Genomic DNA, 27,930 nt, shown 5'->3' on the forward strand with positions numbered 1-27,930 from the left:
CAGTTCTTTCATCTGTTCTGCTTATTCCAAGAGGTATTTAGAAGTGTGAGATGGAGTCATGGTAAGACGAAGGACTTTCAAGCAAAAGGTATGTTATTCAAATCTAAGCTGAGGTAATTCTATTTTTTATTTTGTTGTTTTATATTCAAAACATTGTGCACGTCAAATGGAAGTGGTGGTCTTTGAATGCGACGAGCTCAGCTATTGATATTGATTTGATTCCAAAGTAGTGCATATTCAAATGCAGAACAGTTCGCATTGCCGTGTATATTTTTTACCGTGTACTTTCCGTGCTTGAGTGCATCACACTGAGCCGAAAATAGGTAACTGGTTTTGAGATTTTGATGGTATAGCATCAAACATTCAAGCGGAATATGCATTATGAAGAGTCTAGTGACAGGGGTTTTGTATGAGTCAGACTAATCTGGGTTCTCATTCAACTGTGTGAGGTGGTGGTGGCAAAAAAAACACCGTAAACAAGTGTCCATAAACTGAACTCGGATCAGCTGTTTCGACGGAGGGAATGTGTACTTTTCGTAGTATGTTGGTACTGGGAATTCAAGTGTTCTTCAGTGATAAGAGGAGGGTGGTAATGAGTCGTAATTACCTGCATAATATTTACTTCTGATATTTGTGCACCTCAGAGTCCGGGGGCTTTTGTGGAGTGATCACGCCACTTCAGTCGTAGGTACTGATGACACAAGGCGATCAAAATAATCTATTTTCTATTTGCAATCCATCGCATCATATCGCTCGTGTGGCGTATGATTCTGGACGTTCAACCGTCGTCACCTAGCAGGACGGTTTTTATTTATTGGTGCTTGGGCAAACAGTCACAATATTGCAATAAATCCATCTGCAAAACGCTGTAATTAGGTTCTCGATTTGATGGGGCGCCGCTAATTGGCAATTGTTTCGTCAACTCAATGTGCAAGAATCCAAAATCTATATCATTGTTATCATCAATGTTGAAAGCAATTATTGGAAAGAAAATACAGATTTCGTGGATTTTACGATTCAAATGAGTGATTCTATGGGAAAGATTTGTTTGTTTGTTTGCCTTTGTCAGATCCAGGATTAGTGGAGAATACTAATGACTTTAGACTTCTTTTCACAATGCAAACAAAGATCCCAATCAGTGCTGTAACTTGAAACCGTGGATTGTGCAAATTTTGCGGATTTGTCGTGAATTTAATTTACTCTTCCATGAGCGGGCTTGGTAGTCATATGGCTACTGCTTCTGCCTCATACGCAGGAGGTCGTGGGTTCAATCTCAGGTCCGTTCCATTCTCCTACTTTGTATCTTTCTCTATATTTCTCATGTTCTAGCAATCGCTAGAACTGGAAATGGACTTCCATATCGTTTCCATTATTATTCCTATAAATTCAACTTAAGTATTCCAACAGTAATCTGCTAGAATTGGAAATAAACTATACATAGAGCTCGTTTCCTACATCCAATTAGAAGTTCCATCAGTTGCCTTCTCCTATCTATCACATTGGCAGCTCGTTAACCAAGACGGACCTCTGCTTCTCGAACATAACCCAAAAATTCCAACAAATTCCGCATGAACTCGTGGCAAGTGCAGAGGTATATTCGGCTTGCAGTGGGCGAGTGATTGCAGTGATTCTCTACATTGACTTGCATTCTGACGTTGACCTAGCAAATGAGATCACCAGTGCTTGTACATTGAAAATGTGTGCTAGTCCCAAGCAAACATCTGTTGGTTCGCTGTGCAAGAACAGCTGATCTGGTCATAATGGAGTAGCAACTACGAGCAGTCAATCAAGCTCAAGCTCAAGCTTTGTCGTGAATTTACTCTTCCAGTTGCAAAAATGGCGTTTTCTTTAAATGTTGTCGCGGAAATCGCGGACTTTATTTACACTTTCACCGAAATGGCGGTTTTCAAGTTTGCATAAATTGATTAAAACTGATATTTGGTATATTTGCAAGCTGCGTAAATGTCCTACCAGTTGTTAAATATTTAGTTTATGCGTCAATTATATTTTCATCGGGTTATCTTTCTTGTATTTAAATGTCTTTATTTCCACTCATCTGTCATAAGACGAGTTTAATACTATTCTATTTAATTCTTTTGTGAAATTTCTATTGCTCTGATATATTATTGTATAATATTACATATAATTCATATATCTCTTTTATGTTCTGTTTCAGGTACATTTTTCGAACTCTACTGTCAACATTAAAATGTTCATCTTCGTGAGTATATCTTTAATTTAATAACAACACAATTGTTACAACATTTTACATTAAATCGAAACACGTGTTTCCTTGAAAGAATTTACATCGAACGTGAATTTCCGTAGGTTTAATTTCCGATTCTCGTCTTTGTATTGCTATTCCGGTCATTTAACGGTGAAGAGCGATTGGGTCCATTCAATCAGACCACTTCCGAAGTATCATCGTCCGAGATTGATTCTCTGATACCGTTCCCAACTTGATTTTTCCCACATCGTAACGGAATAGCTCGTACTCGTACTCGTAGACATCACAGCCAGCATCAATCTGTGCCAATGTTGAAGACGAAACAGGTTTCATTTAAAACCCCCAATGAATCTGTTTTGGTTGAGATGATTGTAGGCTTTAAAAACGAAAATGCGAGCACAAGGCGCGAATCGATTCTGCTGCTAGCGGTTTCGGGCAGAATTTATTTGCGAAAATGGCACACGCCAGTTTATTATTTCTCTATCTGAAAGAGTAGAAGTTTCGTGAAACTTCTGATAAAGGATCTACGCATTAATATTGAATTGCTGGAAATTCTATTCTTCAGGTTCGAAAAAAATTGACAATTTTTATTGTATTCTTGAAACACAAGTACAACAATAATACTGTTTTCAGGGTTATAATTTTTGCAAATTGCAATTACTGATGTTTTCTTGGTGACATTTGCCAATTGTAATGCGGAATGCTTCGCATCTCACGCAATAATGTGGCCTTCGATAGTTCAGTGGTACTTCGTTGACAAACCATGATGAAGTAAATTTTCGAGCATTGATTATTCGTGCTAGCCACATGATATACGGAAGCATGATTCGGGTTGGAAGCTTCGCAGTTTGTTATGTGTGAACGTGCTTTTGTCAAGCCAGAGCTGTGGGGCGGTTGATGGGAAAATACGGTACCACAATAAAAAGAAGACTCGTTTACTAAAATTGTTTTGAATTTGATACTACGGAAAATACGTGTGAGTAATCATTGAAACGAACTCAAAACGTAACCGCTTCAGAGCTGACTGGGGGATGTTTGGCTCACGCAAAGAATGAGACAAAAGTGATCGTTATGAACGCACGTCATTAATTAGCTGTGTGTACGCTTGGCAAAAGTTTCACCCAGAGAGCGCGATCATTTTGTGCTTCATCATGATTGTACACATGTGCCAAAGGGGGATTTTCCTACAGTATGGCTTCACACAGGCGAAACGATAACTGGCAGACTTTTAAGATGTATTTATTAGTCAGGGAATTGGTCCGACGATTTGGTTTGGACGGTGATCTCACTAGTCGGGACAGCTGATGAAAGTTGAAGGTTATTATAATATCCCAACTAACAATTAAGGCTGAACAAGCTAGTATGTACAATCAAAGTTAATTGCCTATATTCCGGGTATAAGCCACCCGGAATGGAAATTAATTACTATGTCTGAAACTTGATTTGTACAATTTAGATTTAGTTTGAAAAATGCATTGGAGGGTAATCAGTAATCACTTCATTCGGTGCAGCTTGATCCAACGACCCCAGTACGCTAGACAGGTACTACTTGATACTTGATGGGCTACAGCTTTTCGATGAACCTACGCCGAATGGAGTATCCTTCTCCACTGGACTCGATCCTGGGCCAATCGCTTCCAGTCGCCCTGAACATTGAGCGCCCTCAGGTCCTCTTCACCTGCAAAAAGCCATCGTGTACGCGGCTTTCCACAAATCCTGCAGCCTCTTCCGGGTTCTCTACTAAATATTATCTTCGCTGGACGTTCTTCCGGCGTACGAACAATGTGGCCAGCCCACCGTAGTCTGCCGTGTTGAACAAGCCTAATAACACCTGGTACAACTCGTGATTCATGCGACGCCGTCAGATACCGTTCTCCTGTTTACCGCCGAGTATTGTCCGCAGCACATTACACTCAAACACTCCGAAAGCTCTCCGATCAGCCTCCTTTAACGTCCATTTAACGTATGAAGCCACCGGAAGAATCAGAGTAGTATACAGCGTGAGTTTTGTTTTCGTTTGCAGACTACGGGAGCTGGTTACGTAGTCCGTTATAAGCCCTATTTGCAGCTGCAATACGCCTTTTCACCTCGCAGAAAACATCATTCTCGCACGTCACTAATGTTCCAAAATACACAAATTCTTCTACCACTTCAAATTTTTCACCATCCAGCACCATTTTGCTACCACCACCACTAATGAACCCACGTTGATGGCCAACGACCCTAAAAACTAACGGGATTTATTGCGCTCCATGAAGTTGGCTGAAGTTTGCGATATTCCGTGAAAAATTCTAATTCAAAGTTAATTTAAACATCAAGCTTCCTAAATGATTTTTTTTTCTATTAGAGGCTTTCGAACCTTGGCTTCAGAGCCTCTTGAAAGGCGGGTTCCGGGCCACTTAAAAGGAGACTTTTTAAAAAGAATTCCGAGCTTCTCCAAGGGAAGCCATCGAAGGGAGGCTTTTGGGCCTCTTAAAAGTCGGCTTTCGAGCCCTTGATGGGGGTTCCAGAGCCTTTTGATGGGAGGTTTCCAATCCTCTTGAAGGGAGCATTCACATGCACTGCCGTAATCTGGAAAAGTGACGTAACAGCCATTTTACAACATGCATGTTTTCCATTTTTCTGTTAAAGAGCTCGATGAGTAGTACTCGCTAACACCATTTTTGGAAAATGGCGTATACGTCACTTTATCAGATTATGGCAGTGCAGGCTTTACAGCCTCTTGAGCCGTTCCGAGCCACTTGGAAGTACGGTTCTTATGTTCTTGGAAGTTTAATTTCGAAGCTCATGAGCCTCTTGAAGGGAGACTTCTAAGCTTTATAAAGGGAGGCTTATATGCTTCTTGAAAGGAGGCGTTTGAACCTCTTGAAGGAGGTTTCCGAATCTCTTGAACGGCGGCTTTCGAGCACTTCAAGAGAGCTTCAGAGGCTCTAAAAAGGCGCTTTTCGAACACTTAAAAGGAAGCTTTTGAGTTTTTTGAAAGTATGCTTCCAAGACTCTTGAAAGAAGAAGAGAGGCTTCTGGGCCTCTTGAACGTCGGCTTTCGAGCCCTTGAAAGGGGGCTTCAAAGCCTCTTGATATGAGGCTTCTGATCCTCTTGAAGAAAGAATACTGAGCATCTTAAAGGGAGGCCTTCAGAGCCTCTTGAAAGCGCCTTTCGAGCCACTCAAAAGGAGGCTTCTAAGCGTCTTGAAAGTACGTTTCCAAGCCTCTTGGAAGAAGAATTTCTCTTCCTATCTTGAAATGAGGCTTCCGTGCCTCTTGAAAGTCGTTTTTTTTTAAAAAGCATCCAAGTCTCTTGAAACGAGACTTCTGAGTCTCTTGAAGAAAGGCTTCCGAGCCTCTTGAAAGGAAGCTCTAGAGCATTTTGTAGGGAGGCATCAGAGCCTCTTGAAAGGCAGGTTCCAAGCCTTTTAAAAGGAGGCTTGTAAGAATATTGAAAAAACGCTTCCAAACCACTTGAAAGGCGGACTTAAAAGCTTCTAAGTAGAGATGTGCGCCGCCACGCCACGCCGCCGCCGCCGACAGTTTTTGGCACGCCGCCGCCGCCGACATTTTTGCATCGGCGCGCCGCCGTTTCAAATTTGTTACGCCGCTGATCTATAATTTTCCACGCCGATTCAAATTTTCAGTGGAAACTCCAAAAATTCAGTTCAATTTCCGTATAATTTCCTGATAGATCTCTACAACATCATGGTGAAACTCCAGAGAATTTTTCGTGAAGATATCAATTATTTCCATAAAAATCCCATACAATATCTTGTTGAAATTTTGAAAAGCTATCCGTAAAAACTACGCGTGAAAATTGCGGGAGTTCCCGTTGAATTTCTAAAAAATCTAATTGAAATTTAATTTTTGAACAGAAAAGAGTCGTTCGGCAGAAAGCCACAAGGCTGAAAGTTGTTAGGCCGAATATGTCGTTTAACCGAAAAGACTATTTGGTAGAAGCCTTTCCGAGCAAATCGATAACTTAACATAACAAAATAAGTACACAGTTTGATGTCATATCATTCAAATTAGTAATGTACAGCAAAATGAGATCAAAATATGTAATCAATCATGATGATTTATACATGTTTGAAAACAAATTATGACTCAGTTTGATGTCAAAATCTAAATATGTTTTCTATATGATCTTATTATGTTTTCAGACTAGGATATCTAGTCTAAAATTATTTGGCTGAGAATGCCATTTGGTCGAACCTGGGTGCTGCGGATAGAGCCGCTTTTGTGCTTTCAAGCGAGTAGTGGGATATGTTGAAATCAATCCCATAGGCGAAATTATTTTGCAGTTACTTGGCTGTCAAACATTTCCCGCTCTTCGAATTTCTCTTTGCATGCTGCATGAAGGCGCACAAATGCGCGAGATTCTACATGACTTTACGATGGTTTACATACCTTCCGGCTCCAATCAGCTGCTGAATCTCGTGAAATCTCGTAACGGGTGCATTTTAGTTGCATTCATAATAATTTTCCACTCGAAATATAATGTGAATATATTTGTTAAAAAGAATGCAAAACTCAAACTAAGTTTATGTTTATTTTTTACCCAAATAATAACAATACTTCTCAATATAAGATCTAAAACGAACATAACCACAATCTTCAATGTTTGGCTCCGGCACAATAGAAAATTTTGGCTTCACTTTGACAACCAAATCGATTCTATCCGCACCACCCAGGGTCGAACAGTTCCTTTGGCTGAAAAAATCATGAATATGTCCATCAGCCGAAATAGTCTTTTGGTCGAAAAGGACATTCGGTCGAAAGTGTCGTTCGGCTGAAATGGTCATTTTGGGTATTTTTAAGACAATAACGGGAGAATCTTTTGAAATTAAAAAAAAATTTTAGCCCTTAAAATTTTAACGAAAGATCTCCAGTTTTTCAAGAATATTTATTTGAAAATTATTCTCAGATTTTCCACGGAAACTACTTTCAAGTATCGAGAACCCTTTGGAATTACCAAGAGGAGCTTTTTGGATCTACCAAGGAAAGTTGTTTGGGATTTACATGAGAATCTCTTCAGAGTTTTCACGGGAAGTTGTTCCAAATTTCTATAGGAAAATATTCGGAATATCCACGGAATATTCCTATTGAGTTTCTGGTGAGTATTTTTTTAAATTCACATCTAAAATTGTGACTGGTAAAAGAGATGACTTCCCCAATCTAGATTATATAAGACGGTTAGTTTTTTTTATCCTTTTTTTTTTTTTTTTTTTTTTTTTTTTTTTAAACTAATTTTATTTGCTAATTATCTAATACATGCATTCATCTCTTAGACTAGGTGTTCCGTGTTTTCTTAACACTATCATCCTTATTTGCTATGTTACGCTTTTAGATATTATTAAATTATTAATACATTTCAATTGCCTCTGGCAGTTACGATATTTCCTCTGGTTGAATTAAACCATGTAGGAATTACAATGTTTTCAACTTAAACTAAACTTAACCTAATTTATACTAAGGGTACAAGGAGCTAATCGTTGCAATAGAAGATTGCAACGATTTTTGTCTAAAATTGGAAATTATTTTGTTGGACATTTGTTGCAATGTCTCAATATTAGAAATTCTATGAAGTTCATTGGTACTATACCACGGAGGTAACTTCAGAATCATTTTCAAAATTTTATTTTGAATCCTCTGAAGTGCCTTCTTTCTGGTATTGCAGCAACTAGTCCATATTGGCACAGCATACAACATGGCTGGTCTAAAAATTTGTTTGTAAATCAAAAGTTTGTTCTTAAGACAAAGTTTTGATTTTCTGTTTATAAGTGGATATAGACACTTAATATATTTGTTACATTTGGCTTGAAGGCCTTCAATGTGATTTTTAAAAGTTAATTTTTGATCTAGCAGAAGTCCTAAATATTTAGCTTCGCTAGACCAATTAATTGGAACCCCGTTCATAGTGACAATATGTCTGCTAGAAGGTTTCAAATAAGAAGCTCTCGGCTTATGTGGGAAAATTATAAGCTGAGTTTTGGAAGCATTCGGGGAAATTTTCCATTTTGCAAGTAAGTGGAGAAAATATCCAAACTTTTTGCAATCTACTACAAATGACACGAAGGCTTCGCCCTTTGGCTGAGAGACCTGTGTCATCTGCAAACAAAGATTTTTGACACCCTGGTGGTAAATCAGGTAAGTCAGAAGTAAAAATGTTATACAATATGGGCCCCAGTATGCTGCCTTGGGGAACACCAGCTCTAACAGGTAATCTATCAGATTTAGAATTCTGATAGTTTACCTGCAGTGAGCGATCTGATAAATAATTTTGGATCAGTTTAATAATGTACAGAGGAAAATTAAAATTCATCAATTTTACAATCAAACCTTCATGCCAAACACTATCAAATGCTTTCTCTATATCAAGAAGAGCAACTCCAGTCGAATATCCTTCAGATTTGTTGAGCCGAATTAAGTTCGTAACTCTTAATAACTGATGAGTGGTTGAATGCCCATGGCGAAAACCAAATTGCTCATCAGCAAAAATAGAATTGTCATTAATATGAACCATCATTCTATTTAAAATAATCTTTTCAAACAGTTTGCTTATTGAAGAAAGCAAACTGATAGGGCGATAACTAGAAGCATCAGCTGGATTTTTGTCCGGCTTCAAAATAGGAACAACTTTGGCGTTTTTCCATTTATCTGGGAAGTATGCCAATTGAAAACATTTGTTAAATAAATTAACCAAAAAGGATAAAGAGCTCTCAGGAAGTTTTTTGATAAGTATGTAGAAAATACCATCATCACCCGGGGCTTTCATATTTTTAAATTTTCTAGTAATAGATCTCACTTCATCCAAATTAGTTCCCAACGAAGGGTCAAAAACTTGATCGAGAATGTCTTCGAAGCTTCGTGTAACCTGATCCTCAATTGGACTAGTGAGACCTAGACTAAAATTATGGGCACTCTCGAACTGCTGAGCAAGTTTTTGAGCCTTTTCGCCATTTGTTAATAAAATTTTATTTCCCTCTTTAAGCGCTGGAATTGGCTTTTGAGGTTTTTTAAGAATTTTCGTTAATTTCCAAAAGGGTTTCGAACTGGGATCCAACTTCGAGACATTATTCTCAAAGTTGGTATTTCTCAGAATAGCAAAACGTTTTTAATTTCATTTTGCAAATCTCGCCAAATAACTTTCAACGCGGGATCGCGAGTTCTTTGGTATTGCCTTCGCCTCACATTTTTAAGACGGATCAGTAGCTGAAGATCGTCGTCAATAATAATGGAGTTGAATTTAATTTCACATTTAGGAATTGCAATAACTCTGGCTTCGACAATTAAATTTGTCAAAGATACGAGAGCATTATCAATATCACTTTTGGTATCGAGAGGAATATCAACATCAAAATTCCTATCGATATACGTTTTATAAATCCCAATCAGCCCTATGATAATTGAAAGTAGAGCTGATTGGATTATGAATGGCTTCTTGTGAGATTTCAAATGTCACAGGAAGGTGATCAGAGTCAAAGTCAGCATGAGTTACCAATTGGCCACACAGCTGACTTGAATCCGTTAAAACTAAATCAATTGTGGAAGGATTTCGACTGGAAGAAAAACAAGTAGGGCCATTGGGATATTGAATAGAATAATATCCCGCAGAACAATCTTCAAATAAAATTTTACCATTGGAATTGCTTTGAGCATTATTCCATGAACGGTGTTTGGCATTGAAGTCACCAATTACGAAGAATTTAGATTTGTTGCGAGTCAGAATTTGAAGATCAGCTTTCAACAAATTCTTTTGCTGCCCATTGCATTGAAAAGGCAAGTAAGCTGCAATGAAGGAAAATTTTCCAAAATTTGTTTCAACAGAAACTCCCAAGGTTTCAAAAACTTTGGTTTCAAATGAAGAAAATAATTTATGTTTAATACGTCTGTTGATGACAATGGCGACCCCACCACAGGCGCTGTCAAGACGATCATTTCTGTAGATAAAATAATTTGGATCTCTTTTAATGGAGAGTCCTGGTTTTAAATAGGTTTCTGTTATAATGGCAATATGCACATTATGAACTATTAGGAAGTTGAATAATTCATCTTCCTTACCCTTTAGAGAGCGGGCATTCCAATTTAGAACTTTCACACAATTATTTGGATCCATTGAAACGGAGTCCGATAACAATTTTTTGTGTGTACTTTATACCAACCTGGACAGCTTCAGGAATGGTATTTGCTTTGAACATTGCATCAATCATGTGATGCAATTGTTCAGTTAAAAAATCAAAATCGGAAGCAGTCATGCTACCTGAATCGGCAACATGACCGTTATTTTCCGTTGGGACATGGGTATAAACCTCATTTTGAGAAGAGAAATTTTGTCTACCAGCAGCGATGTTTGCATACGTAGGTACATTGGAAAAATTGGAATTTACTGAAGTGCTTGCTACCCGTTGACGAGCGGCAAAATTTGTTTGTGAATTGTGGTGGGTATGAATTGCTCGACCGGTAACTGGTTTCGAAATTTGAGCGTTTGAAAAATTTCTACCCGTCGAATCTGGGATCCGATTGGAATTTCCGTCATCAATTTAGCACGGAATTCAAAACTTTTTGCGTGAAGGGCATTCCCAGAAATTGGATTTATGATTACCCCACAATTTGCACACTTAAATTTATTGGAATCTTCTCTCACAGGACAAGCGTCCTTGGCGTGAGAGGTTCCACCACAAATCATGCATTTAGCATCCATGTGGCAATGTTTGGTTCCGTGACCCCACTTTTGGCACTTACGGCACTGAGTGGGATTTTGGAAATTTCCCCAGGCCTGCGGAAATGTTCCCATGTAACACGGACATGGGACATAATACAGGCCTTTTCCAAACTTTTCATATTATTTAGTTCACTTTTGTTAAAATGAACTAAATAAAATTCTTGAGAAATGCCCTTTGGGAAGTACCAGAGTGGGATTTCTTTTTCATCTTAATTACTTGGACTGGTGAAAATCCAAGTAATTCAGAAATTTCAATTTTAATCTCATCCAGTGATTTGTCATCACTGGGCAGACCTTCAAGACGACTTTGAACAATCGCTCAGTTTTGTCGTGGTATGTGAAGAATTTATGGCGCTTCTCAGTTAAATACTGGAGAAGACGTTTGCGAGCGTCAAAGGATCCCGGTAAAACGCGGCAGTCACCCTTCCTAGCAATCTGAAATGAAACCTTGATCCCCCGAAGGTTACTCAAGATTTCATTCCGAAAGCCAGAAAATTCGGCAACAGATACCACAATTGGCGGAATCCGTTGTTTCTTCGCATGAATCGAATCACCTGGGCTAGAGGTAGATTCGATTTCCTCAAATTCGTTATTAATCAAATCGAACTGATTGCTCAGTTCGATGGGAGAAGAAATAATGTCAACGTTAGATTTAGAAGGAATATCTGAAGTCCCCAGCTCCCTTCTTTTTTTCCGCGCTTTGGCAGGATGGTCTTGAAACCTTGTTTCCTCGAAGGAAGTGGAGAATTCAGAGATTCACCTTGCCTCTTGTTTTTATTAATGCTCATTGCTGAACGTGGAGACGTGACCTTCTAAGAGGTTTTTCCCAGAACGGTGTCCCTGCAGGATTACCACCGCTTGTCGGAATTTTACTTCCGCAAACGGGTCCAACGTAAAACGAAGGCACGGGTCCTTGCAAAGATCGTAACAGGCTCAGTGTGGAGAAATAGCGCTAAGAAGCACCGTTGAAATTAAAATAGCTTCGGGTAGTATTAAAAACTTCCTTCCGCAAAGAGAGAAAGAACCGCACAGCACGAAAGCACGATGCGGTCTCTTTTTTATCCTTTAATAGAGTGTTTCTTTCGACGGGAGAAGTTCATCACTAAACGGCTAGTTTGGCATAGCCAACTTTAAAACATCGAAAAAGTACTCGGAATTTTTGAGGTTTTTTGGATTTCTTCAGAAAATTCTTTGCATTTTCGATTATAAATTCTTAGTATGTTCCATTGACCGAAAGCGACAGATGGCTGGCAATTTGGCCGAAAAAGCCGTTTGCCCTAACAGGCTGGCCTGGGCAGAAGCTATTAACAGAATAACAAAACATGATATGGACTTAATTTATATAAGTGATAAAAGAACAGGCAACAATATCACAAATTTACACCGAAATATCATTTAAATATCAAGATATGTACATAAATGTACTTTCTGAAACCTTCTTTAAAAAGTGTTGTTCGGCTGAATTGATTATTTTGTCAAAAAGACGTTTATCCGAATAGGTCATTTGACAGAAAATGCCGTTCGGCCAGAAGTGTTCTTTTGCAGAAAGAACATTTTCGGGTCAAATTACCATTCCTACCAAACGGAATTTTCGGTCAAATGATCTATTCGGTTAAAAGATTTTTTTCGACCAAATTACCAGTTCATCTGAATGTCCAATTCGGCTGTATGTCGTTTTCGGTCAAACTGCAATTATGGTCGTTTGACAATTAGCCTTTTCAAAGTAAATATCATTAGGCCAAATGGATGGATATTTTGGATTAAATTACCCGTTCAGTTATTGACATTTGGCCGTATAACCTGTTGGCCTAAACTATAATTTCGGACAAGTATTCCATTCTGCCAAACGACCATTTCGGCCAAACAGCATTTTTGGGCTGATGACCTATTCGGCCTAACGACCTGTAAGGGCAAACGACTATTTGGGCCAAATTACCAGTTCGGCCGTCTGTCGCTTGCGGTCAATGGGATTTTCCAATAATTTCTTATGGACAATACACGAGTCGTTCGATAACTGCAACATGTTTTCGTCTCAGTTAGCGAATGGCGTTGGATAACTGCGACGCATTTTAGGCGGTACACAATTGTCAGACGACGTCAGAATAGAAGTGCACCTGATTGTTCAGCGCTATGCAGCTATCATCGACTTTGATATCATTTTGAAGCTCAGCTGTCCGATAACTGCAAAACTGATGTAACTATCGAAATACTGTTAAAAGCATTGCAGTTAAATTACTTTCAGTTATCGAACGTCTAATGTACAAAGAATTTCCCGTAGAAATCCAATAATTTCGAACAATTTTTCGTTGAGACATTTTGAACAATCCTCCATGGAAATTCTAAAGAAGTTTCCGTTAAACTTACGGAGAATTTCTCGTGAACATTCCAGAGATTTTTTCTTGAAAACTCCTTAGAGTCTCCCGCGGAAATTCTTAAGAATTTACTGTTTTATTGTTGGCCATGCCAAACTAGCCGTCTTTATTATTCTAGACTGAAAAAGTCAACGGTTAAACACTTATTCTCCCAACCACACTCTCCTACAATTAATAAGAATTCTCTGAGAAAAATTCAAAGAATACTCAACAGGAACTTTTCGTAAATTTCTGAAGTTTTTCCTGTAGAAGTTAAAATCATTGTTTTGTAAAAATTCTGAAGTTTCTCATGTAAATTGCGACGATTTTTCTGCTGAAACTCCAAACAATTTTATTTGGGAATTACAAAGAACTTCTCTTCCAAAGATTGCTCGAAAATATTTTCCAAATTTTGGAAAAATTTATAGATTTTCTGAAAAAGTTCATTAGATTTTGCATGCGAAATTCAAAACATTCTTCTATTCTGAAAATTCTGAAAATATTCTGAAAAAATGCAAAAAAAATCTTAGAAAAACGTAATGAAAAAATCGCCACGCCGATTCACGCCGCCGCCGCCGCCGGATAAAATGGCTTTCGGCGTGACGCCGAAAACTCCGCCGCCGCCGTCGCTGCCAAAAATTCTGACAAACCACGCCGCCGACGAATATCGGACCGGTGCACACCTCTACTTCTAAGCTTTTTAAGGGAGGCTTATGAGCTTCTTGAAAGGAGGCTTCCAAATCTCTTGAAGGAGGTTTCCAAATCTCTTGAAAGGAGGCTTATGAACCTCTTGAAACGAGGCTTCGAGCTGCTTGGATGGAGGCTTCCGAGAAGCGTAGAAGGATGCTTCCAATTCTCTTATCACGAAGCAACTAAGCTTTTCGGAAAAATAGCCTTCATCCCTCTCAAATGGAGGTTTCCGTACTTTCAGACTTTAGAATTTAGTTCATAAGCATGTTGTTAACATATTATTTAATATTTTGTATCGAATAGGTAGATTGCATTGAAGATTTTTTTTAAATTTGTTCTTTCAACGTTTTGTCCTTTTGATCTTTTATCGCACAGCCCTTTATACACTGTGCTTGTCTGGAATGGCAGGATTCAATAGTCTTTGATTTAGTAATCGCCATACATATTATGTACAAGACAAAGGTTCGAAATAAAAAAAACACAATTATCAAAACATTATTCATAAGTTTTGATTGGAATTTTAATACATCCGCCATTACGCATTCTTGCCCGAGGTACCCCTTGGGGCCAGCAAAGGTACTCCCAGGGGTATATGTACCCCAGGTTGAGAAACGCTGATCTAAGGTAACAAATGTCGTCGGTATTTCATCCGCAACCCTTACACTTGATTTCGATCCGTCCAACGTTATACGAATCAGCCGTATCAGTTTCGCCGGAAAACCATGTTCTAGCATAATTTGCCATAATTCATTCCGTTTCACTGGACCGTACGCCGCCTTGAAATCAATAAACAGATTATGTATCTGCAAGTTGTACTCCCGGAATTTACCAAGGATTTGCCTCAGGGTAAACATTTGATCCGTCGTTGATCGGCCCTCACGAAAACCTGCTTGGTCGCCGAATTAAGGAGGGTTATTCCTCGGTAATTGGCGCACTCCAGTTTTTGCCCTTTCTTAAAGAGAGGGCAAATGAGGCCGTCCAAACAGCTAGCAGGCATTTCTTCGTCTTCCCATATTTTCGACATAATATGGCGCAGAACTTCATAAAGCTGCTCACTTCCATGTTTGAGAAGGTCAGCCGGGAGCTGGTCCTTCCCCGCAGCCTTATTGTTTTTCAGCTCTTCAACAATTTTTTTTTACCTCATCTAGTGTAGGCGACTCCACAGCTTGTCCATCATCGCTAAGGGGCCATCCACAAAGTACGTCACGCTCTTAGGGGGGGGGGGTTCCGAGCAGCGTGACGACTCATACAAAAATATTAGAGTTTTAATACAAAAAGTGTGACGAAGGGGGGAGGGGGGGTTGAAAATCGCCATTTTTTGCGTGACGTACTTTATGGATCTTCCCTAATATTTATTCTGCTCACCGATGCACCGTCACTTCCACTATTCAAAAAAGTTTCGAAGTGTTGCTTCCACCTGGCAGCCACTTCGGTTTCATTTGTCAGCAAATTTCCTTGTTGGTCGTTGCACATGACGGGAGATGGTGCTGTCTTTCTCCGCACGCCATTGACAGACTCATAGAACCTCCGCATATCGTTCTGCTCCATTTTTTCCTGCGCCTCGCCAATCACTTGTTCTTCATACTCTTTCTTCTTCCTGCGGTGGGTTCGTTTTTCGACGCTAGACAGGTATTTTCCTTAATAAGCTACGATGGATCTCCCATCCTCCGCAGCTCAGCGGGTAGTGATGAAACCAAATTCCCAACATCAGGCACATATCGTTTTCTTTATCTATTTCTTGGCAAATTTGTCAACCTTTCTCTTCCAAAACACCCAGACGGGACTTGACAACAAAAGACTCCAGGCCGGGAATCTTCTTGGCGTCTGATTTATTGTGCGTCTCGTCGTCCATCACGATGCAATTTCGGCAACCAACTTGCGGTACAACTCCCGGCAACTACGGGATTTGGCTACCGTATTCTATTTATCAGTTCGGTTAGGCGCCTTTATTAACTTTTTTTGTCTTTATTATCGAGACTTTCAGCCCGAGGCTGGCTCGTCTCGATTTTTTTCGCTTTATTAAGGCTGTGAACCATTCCACCGATTCGTTTAACTTTTAGTTAAAATTTGACAGTTCGATGGTTATTTTGTCGTGGTTAAAAATAACCCTGCTCCGGAGCATGGTTAGATTTGACAGTTCGATAGTTAAACTTTGTTCGTGCGAAAATTGGCGCCAAATCATTTTCGTTCCGAATAACTATCAATCTGTCAAAACTCAAATGGGTCGGCTTCCGAATTTTTTTTAACCATGATGGGAAAATAACCATCGAAGTGTCAAATTTTAACTAAAAGTTAAACGAATCGGTGGAATGGTTCACAGCCTAACTTGAAAACATGAAGACTGGCCCTTTTTATTGACTCCTGGACGAATCAGACGGAAGAATTTACCATGGGTACGTCCCGACTTGAATAGTCGCTTGCCGCTGGGTCATCTGGGTCTCCTTGAACGATTTTACCACACGAACATGGTCGAATTGTCGATTCCCAACTGTTTCGCGATCCCATTGCTGGACTAGCCTTGTTTTTTTCCACAACCCCATAACTTTTCGTCGAAGCACTTCTTGCTTGGAAGCCATATCAATAACCACTTGACAAATTGTGAGGAATTGTTGCACATGTAAACATTACACTCCAAACTAAATTTGCTCAAAATTTTATCAATTTTTACCCAAGCAATACATTTTTTTACACAAAATGGAGCGTTGCATTTTTTAGTACAATCTTTAAATATTGTTTATATAGACATAACCGATTCTAGTGCAACAAGATTTATCCTAAAAGGACAACTTTCTACTTTATTCCTATTTTTTGATTTGTAAGCAGAGTCATATTTAGGAACCAATGACAGTGCCTTTAGTGCACTGAAGTGATAGTTTGATGCAATAATTGCCTACTCGAAGCATGCTTTAAGAAATACATAAGCTCTGTACACTGAACAGATAACCAGAAATATTCCAGAGAAAATGCGAGGTGAATTAGATATATACGTTAACAATAGTTCACAGCTAACCATACCCTTAAGAGAATGGTGTATGTCACAGATCAATATCTGAACCTTGCCACTGATTTCAAATATTCACACAACATCAATAGAACCGATAGCATCTATCGCTTGTGAAACTGAATTTGAAATTCAATTTTCATTAAATGTTTTTGTTCCCTTATCGCTTTCTATAGAGCCGCCGGACTCGGTAATATTGATTTTTTATCGTCTGGCTCTGGCCCAGCTATGTAGAGAAGCTTTCTGACTATTATTGTTCCTATAACTAGCTAGCAGAAATTTCAATAACTGACCAACCAGCTTGGCGCGTTGCCCAATCAAAAACAGTGAAGAGCTTAGCATTCTAATGGCGTTCTCCAGGCAGAATTCGATGGCAATGGTTATATTCAATTAAATTTCCAATTGAATATTGTTGTTCATTCCAAAAAGGGAACTATCCCTAGACACATCTAGTTATGTTTCATATGCCATTTGAATAAGTCAGATGTACTGAGATAATGTCTGTTCGTTATTTTTTTTTTTATTAGCTTTATTAAGGAGACTTGCAGCCCCAGGCTGGCTCGCCTCCGTGTCTGTTCGTATATTTAGCCAGTTTTATCGGAACAAGTGGTATTCGACGGTGAAAGTTGTACTTAATTTGGATACAATCGAATGAACGCCGTAACAAAAGTTATGACAAAATCTTTTGAATCTTATTTTTATCCATCTCGCACTGCCAGTTTTATTTTTTGTAGTGATGGTTTATGCCTATAGGAAATTCACATTATTTTAAAGGAAACTATGTGCTTGAAAAATATATCTTTTATACTGAAAAAGACAATTAGTAGGAGATTAGAAAAACGCAATTGTAGTTTCGATTTCGATATCTTATCTGTTGATATTCGTTATACTGGTTTCGATTCGCTATCGAATAGATGACAGTACATTCAATTGAAATGCTTTGCATGTTTATTATCTAGTTTCCAAACTCCACTATGAGGGAAGTGTTTCTGAAGTACATTCCTAATTAGGGAACTAGCTCGCTTATAACAAGTTGCAACCGATTGAATAAATTCCTTTTTGCCCATTTTTATTTTACCGCTCCCCGCTCTCGTGCCTACTATCATCCTTCGTGCATCTGCTGCCATTACTTGAAGGTCATCGAGCGCAGAACAGAACCGCCCAGAAGAGCATCCAAGTTCGTTCGAAGCTTGGCACAATATCATCCACCACCATAGGGTGGTGGCCAAGCCACCACACCCCACAGATAGGAAAGCAGGAATTGCGTCAGAACTGAGGCATTTAATAACTGCTGGCAGAAGTGTGCCGGCCGGCCGGCGCATATCGCAATCGCTTTTCCTCTCTGCTTTCTTTATTCCGTTGCTTTCGATGCGATGACGATGGTGATGATGAAGATGGCAAGATGAAAAGTTTCAGAGAAAGCCACACACTTTTCCCACACATAGTGGCCGCTAGGTACTTGGTTGCCTTCAGGGCTGAGGCACGAATCAATGATTCTGCCTTTCGTGGCGTGATGACGCGAGCGGCTGATATTGGTTCTAAATCACGTCGTTTGCGGGAATGATTTTTTCGTGATTAGAATTAAACTGTGCTACACACGAAGAACTTGTGGCCGGGAGCCTTAAGTAAATGCTAGCAAGATGAGTTTTTTTCTAACAACCTTCGATAACTTTTGACTTCAAGGTTGGACCTATGAATGCCGTTTTGACTCAAATTCCGAACGTGACTCATATTCCGAACACTGGCATTTTAGCACTCTAGTAGAACTGAAATTTTAAACGATTTTTCGTACAGAGGATGAAGAATGCAAATGCAAATTTATGATCCTATGCAAATAATTCTGCGGAAAAAGTTGAAATGGCCATTTAAAAGCGAGTGTTCGGAATTTGAGTCAATTTTTTTAAATAAATTTCAAACAGAGTTCTGCGAGCGTTATTCATGAAGTTTCAAAATTCTTAACATTGATCGAATTGTTTCAATAACAAAAATCAATATTTGGGACTATTGAAAATAATTTTAAAAAAACTTGATTTACAATTGAAACCTTTTTTTCACTATGTCAAATTACTTTTGTTCTAGCATTTATCTCAAACTGATTCTTTTCTATTGACCTCCTGAAAAAGTCAAGTCAGATTTTTTCACAAATCTTTGACATAATATAGATTCTAAAAATATGTTTTCGGTAATGCCGAACAAAGTACCGAAGAATGTCTGAACATAATGTCCCACACTGCCCATGATTTCATAGTTGACGTATCAACCATTCAGAATTTCAGCGAATAGGACTTACTACGCGTTTATAAAGGTAATTCAACCGCTGTAACTTCGATATGTTGCATGATTCAAATCTCGTTTAAGTGTCTACGGGTTGAAATGTGTTAAATTTGTGATGTTAGTTAGTAAATGTTAGTTAGTAAATCATTTCAATTACATCAGAAAGTGCAATGGGTGATACGTCAACTATGAAGTCATGTACAGCACAATTTGCTGAAACGAAATCTAAAAACCGTGATTGTTCGGGAACCCCAATCAATATTGACCTAGATCGCGATCAAAAATGTTGGCCATTCTATCCAATATTTCGCAGATCTGGCTAGACCTGTGCGCCGCCGCCGATGATTTTGGGTCGATGACTAATCGCAATGAAAAAAAATAACTTTTTATTAACTAAAAATTAACATTGAAGATGGCGTTACAGCTCAAGACGAAACACGTATCTGTAAAGCAATACAATGTGGTGGAATTAATTGTAATAGTACTAAACTCGTCTTATGATAGTTCATAAACATTGTTAAGGTGGAACTCGTCAGAATTCAATTTCAAATCTACCTCAAATGATGGTGTCTTTAAGTCAGTGTGTGGTGACATACATTGTCTTGGTTAATAAATAGGTGTTTGATTGGTTTGTGAGTTTGAATAAGGCTTATCTAGTAGATTTAATCTACTAAGTAGAATAAGTCATAAAATGTTTAACTGATCTTTGGAATTCTTCTAAGCCAAGGCCTCATTAAGTCGGGCACTGATATATCTCTTTCTCCAGAAATTCCTTTGAAGATTCATCCAGGAACTCCCTCGGAAATTGCCTCAAGGAGTTCGGAAACGAATTCCAGAAAGTCTTTCAAATTCTTTCGGGTATTCCTTGCTATTTCCTTCAAGAATTAGTTAGGCATTTCCTCCACGCGTTCAGCATGTCCTACTTCAGAAATTCATTTGGGAAAACCTTGGGAAAATCATTAAGGTATTCTTCCGAAAATTCCTTCAAAAATTCTTCTAAGAACTCTTCTGGAATTTCTTGCAAAGTTCTAGGCCGAAACTTCCTTAAGAAATCCTGAACAAGTTCCTGAAGGATTTTTCAAAGTGACTCCTGAAGGAGCTTCCGACAGTCTTGGATATCTCCGAAAATTCCGCCAAAACTTCGTTCAGAAATTCGGATATACTTTCTGAAAATCCTTTCGCAAAATGTTTTAGGAGTTTGTTTCAGAATTTCTTCAAATATTCTCTATTAACGGGAATTTCTTCGAAAATTATTTTATGAATCCCTTCGAAAAATTATTTCAGGATTTTTTTTAGAAATTCCTCTAGGGGTTCCTTGACAATTTTCTTGAAATTTCTATAGGAATTCTTTTAAAACTATCTTAAGCAATGCCTAGAGAAAAAAAAAGTTTTAAAAATTTTACCCATGAAAATTTTCCCAAGGTCCCCCCTTGGCAAAGTCGAAAATCGAATTTTTGTTTTTGATGCCAAATGACTTAAAAATGCGACGACGAGCCAAGCACATGTCTGTCTGTCCGTGTGTATGTATGTGTGTATGTGAGTGCACAAAAGCTATGAAAAACATTACACAACTGTTTGTATAGAAATCCTTAACCGATTTTCTCGCAACAAGTTTCATTCGACAGGGGACAAAACCTTGTTGATCACTATTGAATTTTATAACGATCGGTCATTGCGTTTAAAAGTTATGAAGAAAATGGTACATCGGACCATATAACCCCATATAAGGTGGGTGTCTTAACTTAATGCGAGAAAGGCACCACTAACGCTAGGTGGGTTAATCTGTTTTTTTTTTATAGGAAATCGATTTTTTCTCTTAGATCATTTTTGGGACATTGAAATTTTTTCAGATAATGAAATTTTTTTCATCGAATTTTAACACGAATTTTCGTAGCCAAAAATATTCCTCTATGCAAAGTTTGAGCTGAATCGGACATGATTTAGGGGTGCTCAAAATTAATCAAAACTTTTTTCCCACAAGGGGGAAATAATTTTTTTGTTTTTTGATGCCAAAGGGCTCAAAATGCATGAAACCTTGAGAATTATTTTTTTTGAAAAAAATCGGCTGTTTTGGAACTTTTTAATGGCGAAAACAATTTTTCATCGAATTTTAAAACCGGACGTTACGCAAACATTTCCTAAGCCCTATAATATGTCCCTATGCTAAATTTGAGCTCCATCGTACATGATTGAGGGGTGCTCAAAATCTTAAAAAAGACAGAATCACCGTCTTCGAACAAAGGTCGCACAGACTGAACACTTAACATCTAGCATGAGACAACGGACAGGACATTCACACAACACCCAGTGGACCGTTGGAGAACTTTTCGCTTTTCGAAAAGTTTTCTCCTTACCGAGGCGGGAATCGAACCCACACTCCACAGCACATGCGTCTAAACGATTGACGTCGCTAACCGCACGGCCACGAAGCCCACAAAATCTTGCTATCAAAGTTTTGATTTTTTTGTAACTTGATCTTTACACGTTGTGTTTTGAATTCATGCGGTACCGTGTAAAATAAACCTCAGTGTAATAAACATTGCCAAGCAATCTGATTATTTTCACCGTAGATCTCAAAAGTTTTCAAAGTTACAAAAAATTCAAAACTTTGATAGCAAGATTTTGAGCACCCTTAAATAATGTCTAATAGAGCTCAAATTTTTAGGGCTTAGGAAATGTTTGTGTAACGTCCGGTTTTTAAATTCGATGATAAATTGTTTTCGCCATAAGAATTTTTTTCGAAGTTGATTTTTTCCAAAAAAAATATGGTTCTCAAAGTTTCATGCATTTTGAGTCCATTTTCATCAAAAAACAAAAAAGTTATTTTCCCCTTTTGAGTTTTTTTGATTAATTTTGAGCATCCCTAAATCATGTCCGATTTAGCTCAAATTTTGCATAGGGGGTATTTTTGGCTACGAATACGTTTGCGTATCGTCCGGTGTTAAAATTCGATGAAAATAAATTTCATCATCTGAAAAAAAATCTTAGTCCCAAAATTGTTCTAAGAGAACAAATCGAGTTTTTTCAAAAAAAAAATTAAATTATTTGGCATCAAAAACAAAAATTTGATTTTCGACTTTTCCTTTGGAAAAATTTTCATGGGTAAAAATTTCAAAACTTTGATGAATTTTAGGCACCCCTAAATCATGTCCGATTGAGCTCAAATTTTGCATGGGGTCATATTTTGGGGTAATGAAACTTGTAAGCAATGTCGTTTTTTGAAATTCGATAACAATTTTTTTCCCATACATTCCATTGGCACCCTAAGGTATAGGTATAGACAACTTTAGGAAGAAATTCTCGAAAATTTCCCTCAGGAATTCCTTAACAACATTCTCCATTTCTTTTGATTTTTGTTCGGGATCTCTTCAGAAATTCAATCAAAACTGATGTTTTTTGAAAATTCCTTCTAAAATTGATTTTGGGATGCATTTGGAATGCATGCAAAAATACGTATTCTGGCAAAAATTACGAAAAAAAAATTGTGCAGGAACGTGTGATTTTTTTTGTTTGTTCGAGAAACTACGTATGAGTACGCACTTACAGTTTACGCACTGCTTACAGTGTACGCACTGAAATTGCACCAGGAAGTTGAGTTTTTTCCAAAAACTATTGATCTGTATCGAAAAAATCGAAACATTCGGTGCCAATTTGTTAAAAAAATACAACCGGCCCAGGGCCGAAAACCTCATTAATAAAGATAATAATAATAATAAATTGTTCATAAACAGTTTTTTGTTGTTTTCTCGAAATTTTGTAAAATGGATATATGCAGTTTCTCAAACAAATGATTCGCTTAGTCTTGTCAAGTCTCGACTAAGTCGAGTCAAGTACGAGACACTGAAGACGGCCTCACAGTTGAGGTCGAAATACGTATCTGTAAAGATAACAAAACGTAGTGGAATTAAATGGAAAGTACTAAACTCGTCTTAGACAGTTGAACAAAGTAGTGTTAATAGTGTATTTTGTAACATCAACGAAAAAATATCGCTCGCGGTATTCAACATGAGCGAGCCTGCATGAGCGTTCCAGGACTGCACGCGTGCAGTTTGGAACATTTTGCAACATTTTGGAATCAGGTATCGATTAGTGTCGTCGGCAATAGGCCTTTTCACGAATCAGCTGATTTCAGGGCTGGTAGCAAGTCACTTTTTAGTGACTTGGTCACTATTTTGAACCTAGTCACTAAAAAGTCACTATTTGCATCCAAAAGTCACTAAAGTCACTATTTTTCGGAAAATGGTCACTAAAGTCACTATTTTTGCACCACCGTTTGTAAAAAAAAAGTTCAAAATAAAAATCATTTGTTACCTATACCATTATCATCAACCAAATCAAATGTAAATCTGTTAGCAAAATATATAAAGTTTGAAAAATTGCTCCAAGGCCGTCTTATACAAGGCAGAGTGGGTTCGAACCATGGACTTCGGGATCGAGAGACACACAGCGAAGCTTGGGCATACGTTTAGGCAACGCCGTTTTGCTATTCTCGCGGATTTGATGCGGATTTACATAACGGTTGAAGCTTCGCGCGGATTTAGTTTTGGGTGGAAATTTAACAAACAAGGAGCGTAGGGTTTTGTTTTCGATAGCAAAATGTCGTTGAGAAGGTACACCACATTTGAAGTCTATGCTTACCCAATTTTTTTTGATATTTCCAGCCATTATTGAATGCATTATACTCTTGAGCACTCGTTTAACAAGCATTATAAGGGTAAGAACTTCACTTGTTGTCATTTTTCATCGTTTCTGAATATCCATTTTTTTGTCACGTCAATTTTGACATAATTCCGAGATATTTCTTAGTTTCTGATTGATTAACCCCTCTACGACGAACCACACAGCATGATTTTGTCGGCGTAGCACCACATCAGAATTCGGACATCGGGACTTCCGAACCGAACTTTCTTCCGAAGTTTTATCTGTCAGACTAATTGATGCGTTGTTTAGCGCATCTTTATGCGAATCCAGCGCACTACTTCCTAAGTTGGGTAAGTTGCCTGTATCTAGAGAAAAATCCACCTTCGTTATAAAAAGCGTCCTAACTTTGTTTCTCTTAGAGGAACTTTCACTGTAATTTCTGTAAATTCTGTAAATTGTAAATTGACAATACATAAATTCCGCCTTGAATTTGGGAAATAATTTTCGGAAGGTTTTTCTTAGGAATTCACCAAACAATATCTACAGGAATTCTCAAAAAGATTTCTACCGGAATTCATGAAAAAATCCGCTTGTATTTGAAGGAGATTTTTTTTCAGGGATTCGCGGAGAAATTTTTATAGTAACTGACGTGCAGTTTCCGCGGAAATTCCTGAAAGACAGCAGGAATGTCTACAAAATATTCTGCCTTGAATTTATGGTTTGAAAGAATTTCCGGATGTTCTTGTGCTGACATTTGCCATCTTATTTCTATTGGAATTTCCGTTTGAACTCCTGGAGAAAGATTTCACAAGGATTGAAGTATTTTCTGCACAGTTTCTGAAAAAAAAATCCTAGAAATTTTCACAAAGTTTTCCACAGAAAATCAACTTCCGCTGAAATTTCTGAAATTATTTCAGAGTTTTCCAAAGCAATTTCTGCATCAATATTACGAAGCTTGAAGCTTAGAAAACTTAGTTTCGGTAAAATTCATGTTATATATGAGTTGATGTTTTTAATGAAACCGAGATCAGGCTCTCGAAAAAAGCAAATGGCAAATGGACTCTATATGTACTTAAATTTGTTTCAATTAATTATTAAAAATCGTATTTTAAAAATGTCATCATAAATTTAGATTCTTTAAGTTTTTTTTAACAATTTTCCCTTATAAAGATTCATAAGCTTTTTGATTCCAAATAATTCTCTGTCTAGTAATTGATTAGATCATTTTCTTTCTTTTTTGCCGAAAACCCGTGTTAGTTTTTTAACGCGCCAAAACGAATGTTCACACGTCTACCTACATAAAAATTAGCGAAAGCTCAATCCAAAACATCGTTCTAGCACTTTTTCATACTGTCTTGCAGCTGAATCATCTATATATTGTGAAACTTTTGGGAATATATTTTGACGAGACAATATTTTTTGATCGATAGTAAAATATGTTATACTTCATTCTGCCTTTTTCATACACAAACTGCAGTTTCACGAAAAACTTCGAGCTCATCTTAAACTTTATTACCACAATGCTGTAGAACTTGCTTCAAAATCGTTGTTGAATTTATAAGCATGGTTTAGTGTAACAACTTGTAACTCGTGTGTTACGGAATAAGGTTTACCATGGTCATATTGCTAGCCTCTGGATGTCTTAACGAATACCTTCCTCAATATCCAACTCTGTGGTATTTATGATGGTGTCGCCAAGTCGGTTGTCCCCTGCTAAGATCCATCCTCTCCCTAGTTACGATGAAGATGCACACGGCCAGCAGTAGTAATCCTCATGATTTTGTAATTTTCGTCTTCTCTTGATTTCTGATAGCATTCTAATAAGGATTTGAAAAAACATGATATCCCTACCCTAGTAACAATTTGGTTTTATGCTGGTTTTATAACACTCTTGAAAAGCAAATTATGGTCTTCAAGAGCGTTATAAAACTTACAATGTTACTTGGGTAGTTTCCGATCTACTACGAGTTACACATTAACAATACGAATGCAACTCAGCTCACTACCTGGTTAGTACTTCATACAAAAGTCACTATTTGGCCACTTTTTCTGCATCTGAAAGTCACTATTTGGTCACTTTTTTCGTCATCGTTGGTCACTAAGTCACTATTTTGAACGGCATTTATCGCTACCAGTCCTGAGATAGTCAGTTTGGTACGGCGGCGAACTCTATTCGATCGGCGCGTTTTGCCAAGTCCAGAGTACGTATAACTTCCTGCCATGATGCGTCTCCGAATTTCTCTGCTGGTATCGTTATCGGAGGTCACCACAGCGCCTTAGTACACGAATTCTTCAACCACCTTGAGCCTCTTCCTATCATGTACTTCATCTTCGACGTGCTGATGGCTAGTCCAATCCGTTTAGCTTCCCTTTGCAGTCTGATGCAGGCTTTCTCCATCTTCTCGTCCCATAATATCAATGGCGTCGGCGAAACCAAATAGCTGAACGGAGTTCGTGAAAATCGTACCACTGGTGTCAATCCCTGCCCTTCGTATTACTCCCTCCAAAGCAATGTTGAATAGCAGACACGAAAGACCATCACCTTGTCGTAACCCTCTGCGCGTTTCGAAGGGACTCGATAATGCCCCTGAAACTCGAACTACGCACATCACCCGATCCATAGTTGCCGTATTAGTTTATTCGGAAATTTGTACTGAACTCTCAGATGATGATGAAACACTTAAAAGAACCGTTCAAGATTTTTTGGAAATTGGAATGATTTAAAATGTGCAGTTCTACGTTCTATAGTTTTGAATCAATGTGACGCCATGCTCACGATAGAATGCTATCCACTTTCGACACAGTTATTTATACGTTTGTACGAAACCTTTACTCTCGTTAGAGAAATGAATCTCGAAAGTCAATTATCATCGTCGTAATTTACAAATTAATGATCACCGCAGGCTATTATCCCCAATTAGAAAGTGACTTTCCACTATCCGACTGACGTTCGTTTGCTTCTCTGATTTACCTACTAAAGGGCAGACGGTTTACGATCATCGATGGTGGCATCATATTGTCACGCAGCACCAGGTAAATAGTAATAGTTTTTATGGTTTCAAACAGTGCTCCATCGGTTCCACTCACGTTCCAGTAGGTACATTAAGTTGCGGCATTTTCACGAAATTTCATGAGTGAATCGCCGAAACTACTTTCGTACAACTTTGCCATTTTGCCCTAGTCACAGGGAATCAATATTCGAGCAACGCCTAACAATATACTCTTTGTCATCAACAGAGTTTGTTACTGACAAACGCACCTAGCGACAAACCTTTATCAGAACCCGAACACAATATGACAAGAATCATTTGCCTTGCATGCTTTGATATCTCCGAAAATACGCTGCTAATTTTGTAATCATTGTTCGATTCTCGAATATTTCCATAAAAGCAGAAACTATGATAGCATAAAACCGAAATTTTCACTAGAAATAATGCAAAACAACGGGATGAAAAGTTAGCAACAAGATTGTTTTCTTTTTTGTTGCTGACAAAAATTTTCGGATCTTTGTCATTATTATCTCCGACAAAAACAAAGCTTTGTCGTTGGTTCTCTTTTGTCGCTTGTTTCGCAGGCGCATTCCAAAAAAATTGATTCCCTGCCTAGTCATGCTATTTATTTGGGAAGAGGAAATTTCCACTGGCTACTAGTATAGATGTTGTAACTGAATTGCCGTGCAGCACCTGCACGATTGCAGTTGTTGTTACTAACGTAACTGCAGTTAGGGATTGCGGGTGTGTATACTTAGAATCCCCCCAGTTTTTCAATTATAGGGTGGAGGCGGCTAAGAACATCACACTTAGTGGCTCGTTGCATCACGAGGTGCCATTTAGATTTAATTTTCATTACGGTTGACATGAAACTGTGTTTGTCGTCGCCGCACCGGCTAGTTAGGAGGTAATTAAAATTTTATTCTTTTGTTCTGGGGGAGAAGTTGGCTTAATTGCTGACACGTACACCCGTATGTCGTCATAAGGGATAAAAAGTTGGGGAAACAGGTAATTATAATTGAAATCGTCGATTCAGACAGAAT

The 27,930-nt window shown here is 38.2% G+C and overlaps 1 protein-coding gene across 1 annotated transcript in view; it reads left to right on the forward strand.

Annotated features, from left to right (window-relative positions):
• Positions 1-2,191: 2,191 nt before the first annotated feature.
• The window catches only part of LOC134223192 (uncharacterized), a 131,913-nt gene continuing 106,174 nt past the window's right edge, over positions 2,192-27,930 (forward strand). Inside the window, exon 1 of the mRNA XM_062702334.1 lies at positions 2,192-2,221. The gene's annotated coding sequence lies outside the window, so the exon portion shown is untranslated. The remainder of the gene's footprint in view (positions 2,222-27,930) is intronic.

This window comes from Armigeres subalbatus, chromosome 3 (assembly GCF_024139115.2).
Source record: "Armigeres subalbatus isolate Guangzhou_Male chromosome 3, GZ_Asu_2, whole genome shotgun sequence".
NCBI classification, from domain to species: domain Eukaryota; kingdom Metazoa; phylum Arthropoda; class Insecta; order Diptera; family Culicidae; genus Armigeres; species Armigeres subalbatus.